Raw genomic sequence first — 4,239 nt, forward strand, 5'->3', positions numbered from 1 at the left:
ACTGGCCAGTTGGACCATGTGCATACATCTATCTGTCTCTAAGCACATTTCATTATATTAAGCTGAGAATGAGTCGTGAAGGAGAAAATCATTGTGGCAGTGCACTCGCAGAGAGAAGAATGTCCCCTACCTCCCAAAGTGCTGAAGGGTAAGGGAAGGTCAAAGAGCTGTCTGGCATATGCCTTCTCTTTAGACGATGCTCACAAATGCAACCTTGAAGTGTGCTCCCAGGTATTGTGTTAAGAGTGAAAAGGAAATTATACAATTTGTGTTGAATTCGTATTTTTTAAATTAAAAGATGCTCCTTGGAACAAAAACTATGACAAACTTAGTGTATTAAAAAGCAGAGACATCACTTTGCCAAGAAAAGTCCCCAGGGTGGCGGCGGCGGCGGGCGGCCATGGCGGAGGCGGAGGCCGGCAGCGACGATGGCCGCTGCTTGCGGCTGAACGCCGAGCGGGCACAGGCGCTGCTGGCCGACGTGGACACGCTGCTGTTCGACTGCGACGGCGTGCTGTGGCGCGGCGAGACGGCGGTGCCAGGCGCGCCCGAGACCCTAACGGCGCTGCGGGCCCGCGGGAAGCGCCTCGGCTTCATCACCAACAACAGCAGCAAGACCCGCGAGGCCTACGCCGAAAAGCTGCGGTGCCTGGGTTTCGGCGGCCCGGCGGGGCCCGACGCCGGCCGCGAGGTCTTCGGTACGGCCTGCTGCACCGCGCTCTACCTGCGCCAGCGCCTGGCCGGCCTGCCGGCCCCCAAGGCCTATGTGCTGGGCAGCGTGGCCCTGGCCGCCGAGCTGGAAGCCGTGGGAGTCTCCTGCGTGGGCGTGGGGCCCGAGCCGCTGCGGGGCGACGGCCCCGGCGCCTGGCTGGACGCGCCCCTGGAGCCCGATGTGCGTGCCGTCGTGGTGGGCTCCGATCCGCACTTCAGCTACATGAAGCTCACCAAGGCCGTGCGCTACCTGCAACAGCCCGACTGCCTGCTTGTGGGCACCAACATGGACAACCGACTACCCCTGGAGAACGGCCGCTTCATCGCGGGTACCGGCTGTCTGGTCCCAGCCGTGGAGATGGCCGCGCAGCGCCAAGCCGACATCATAGGGAAGCCCAGCCGCTTCATCTTCGACTGTGTGTCCCAGGAGTACGGCATCCACCCAGAGCGCACCGTCATGGTGGGCGACCGCCTGGACACAGACATCCTCCTGGGCGTGACCTGTGGTCTGAAGACTATCCTGACCCTCACGGGCGTCTCCAGTCTGCTAGACGTGAAAAGTAATCAGGAAAGTGACTGCATGGCTAAGAAGAAAATGGTCCCTGACTTCTATGTTGACAGCATAGCCGACCTTTTGCCTGCCCTTCAAGGTTAAAGATTTAGTGTCTTTAATCGCCAGAATAAAAAGAAAAAAATGAAAAAAAAAAAAAAAAGAAAAGTCCCCATAGTCAAAGCCATGGTTTTTCCAGTAGTCGTGTGTGGATGTGAGAGTTTGACCATAAAGAAAGCTGAGTGCCAAAGAATTGATGCTTTTGAACTGTGGTGTTGGAGAAGACTCTTGAGAGTCCCTTGGACTGCAAGGAGATCCAACCAGTCCATCCTAAAGGAGATCAGTCCTGGGTGTTCATTGGAAGGACTGATGTTAAAGCTGAAACTGCAATACTTTGGCCACCTCATGCAACAAGTTGACTCACTGGAAAAGACTCTGATGCTGGGAAAGATTGAGGGCAGGGGGAGAAGGGCACGACAGAGGATGAGATGGTTGCGTGGCATCACCGACTCAATGGACACGGGTTTGGGTAAACTCCAGGAGTTTGTGATGGACAGGGAGGCCTGGCGTGCTGCAGTCCATGGGGTCACAACGAGTCAGACACAACTGAGAAACTGAACTGACTAACTGAATCAAAGAAGACTTCTGCTTCCTATCTTGTTGAATAACATGACATGAGATCATGATTTCTATCTGAGCAGAAAGCATAGACTTCTGCTGAGATGGTTGGATGGCATGACCGACTGGATGGACATGCGTTTGAGTAAGCTCCGGGAGATACTGAAGGACAGGGAAGCCTGGTGTGCTGTAGTCCATGGGGTCGCAAAGAGTCAGACACAACTTAGATAATGAACAACTACATTTTATCTATTAAAAGTTTAGATTTCTTAATGATACAAATGGACTTATTTATAAAAACAGAAACAAACAGATACAGAAAAGAAACTTATAGTTACCAAAGGGGAAAGGAAGGGGAGGGATAAACTAAGAGATTGGGATTAACATATATACCCTGTTATACAACCAATAAGGATTTATTCTAAAGCACAGGAAAGTATAGGCTTCCCTGATGGCTGAGACGGTAAAGAATCCGCCTGCAATGCAGGAGACCTGGGTTGGATCCCTGGGTCTGGAAGATGCCCTGAAGAAGGAAATGACAACCCACTCTAGTATACTTGTCTGGAGAATCCCATGGACAGAGGAGCCTGGTGGGGCTACAGTCCATGGGGTCGCAAAGAGTTGGACACGACTAAGCGACTAACACTTTCACTTTTTTTCCCCTACAGGGAAGTATGTTCAGTGTCTTGTCATAACCACAAAGGGAAAAGAATTTGAAGAATAGATGTACGTAGACTGTAAATACATGTGCTGCTGCTGCTAAGTCACTTCAGTCGTGTCCGACTCTGTGCGACCCCATAGACGGCCACCCACCAGGCTCCCCCGTCCCTGGGATTCTCCAGGCAAGAACACTGGAGTGGGTTGCCGTTTCCTTCTCCAGTGCAGGAAAGTGAAAAGTGAAAGCGAAGTCACTCAGTTGTGTCCAACTCTCTGCGACCCCATGGACTGCAGCCTACTAGGCTCCTCCATCCATGGGATTTTCCAGGCAAGAGTACTGGAGTGGGGTGCCATCGCCTTCTCCAAACATTTGCAGCCTGGTGTGCTGCAGTCCAAGGGGTCACAAAGAATCAGCGACGACTTAGTGACTGAAAAACAGGGACGCGGGGTGAGTATAACTGAGTCATTTTGCTGAATATGTGAAACTAACACAATATTGTAAATCAGCTATACTTGGATTAACAAAAAAATGTTTAGGAAAATTTTGCAGTGGGGGCCACTGGGGCCTGCTGATTTCTTCGTGGAAAGAAACTCAAATTAACTTAAAAACAAACTCAATTTATGTAATACCTCTATGGATATTCAGGTTACCTATTTCTTCTTGAGCAAATGTTGGTTGGTCGTGTTTTTCAGGAAACTCGTATATAGAAGTAATTCTCAAATACTTGCTTTTAGTCTTCTCTTATGTTTTTAAGGCCTACAGAGATGGAGTGATAAGAGATCTTTCATTTCCAGTGTTGGTAAATTGTTTCTAGTTTGGCCAAAAGCTTAGGAATTTTATTGATCTCCAAAAGAACCATCTTTGGTTTCCTTGCTATGTTCTATGGTTTATCTGTTTTCTAGCTCATGATTTCTGCTTTGTTATTATTTCCCATTTTCTGCTTATATTTGGTTAATTTTCTAGCTGCTTGAAGTACAAAATTAAGTCAGTGACTTGAAACATTATTTCCTCTGCAATATAAATGTTAATCGTATAAACATCCCTGTAAGTGATTACTTCTTTAATTGCAACCTACATTTTTTTTTTTTTCTGGGAGAAACTATTTTTTTTTCTAGGTTTATTGAAGTCTACTGAGTACATAAAAAGCTGCAAATAATTAATGTACATAATTTGCTGACTCTGGACATTTCTGTACACTAATGTTACCATCACCACAATCCAGGTAATAAACTTAACAATCTCCTCCCGACACTGTTGTTCAGTTGCTCAATCATATCCAACTCTTTGTGACCCTGCGGCCTGCAGCACGCCAGGCTCCCCTGTCCTTCACCATCTCCCGGAACTGTCTTCAATCCTCTCTTCTCTAGAAGCAAAAGAACATTCTCCAGCACTGTGAGTCTCATGTTCACTTTCCATATCAGAATCAGTCACTAAGGTTTCTTGTCTTTTTGTTGGTCTAATATTCACTTTGTCTGAATCAGAACTATAATCTGAAGAACTACCATCTTCCAAGCCACGAGGACATGGGTAGCTTGCACAATCAGAGAAAATATCTGCATAAAACTCACCACAAAATTCTTCTTTGCTCAAAATTTTTGAAAGTTTTAGGGGCTTCCCTGATAGCTCAGTTGGTAAAGAATCCACCTGCAACGCAGGAGACCCCGGTTCAATTCCTGGATGAGAAAGATCCGCTGGAGAAGGG

At 48.0% G+C, this 4,239-nt stretch overlaps 1 pseudogene; it reads left to right on the forward strand.

Moving 5' to 3' along the window:
* The first annotated feature begins 400 nt into the window (after positions 1 to 400).
* Positions 401 to 1,407, forward strand: LOC129564564 (phosphoglycolate phosphatase pseudogene; annotated as a pseudogene).
* The last annotated feature ends 2,832 nt before the right edge of the window (positions 1,408 to 4,239 follow it).

The sequence above is a fragment of the Moschus berezovskii genome, chromosome X (genome assembly GCF_049115385.1).
Source record: "Moschus berezovskii isolate FMDL1 chromosome X, NW_MosBer_1.0, whole genome shotgun sequence".
Classification (NCBI taxonomy): domain Eukaryota; kingdom Metazoa; phylum Chordata; class Mammalia; order Artiodactyla; family Moschidae; genus Moschus; species Moschus berezovskii.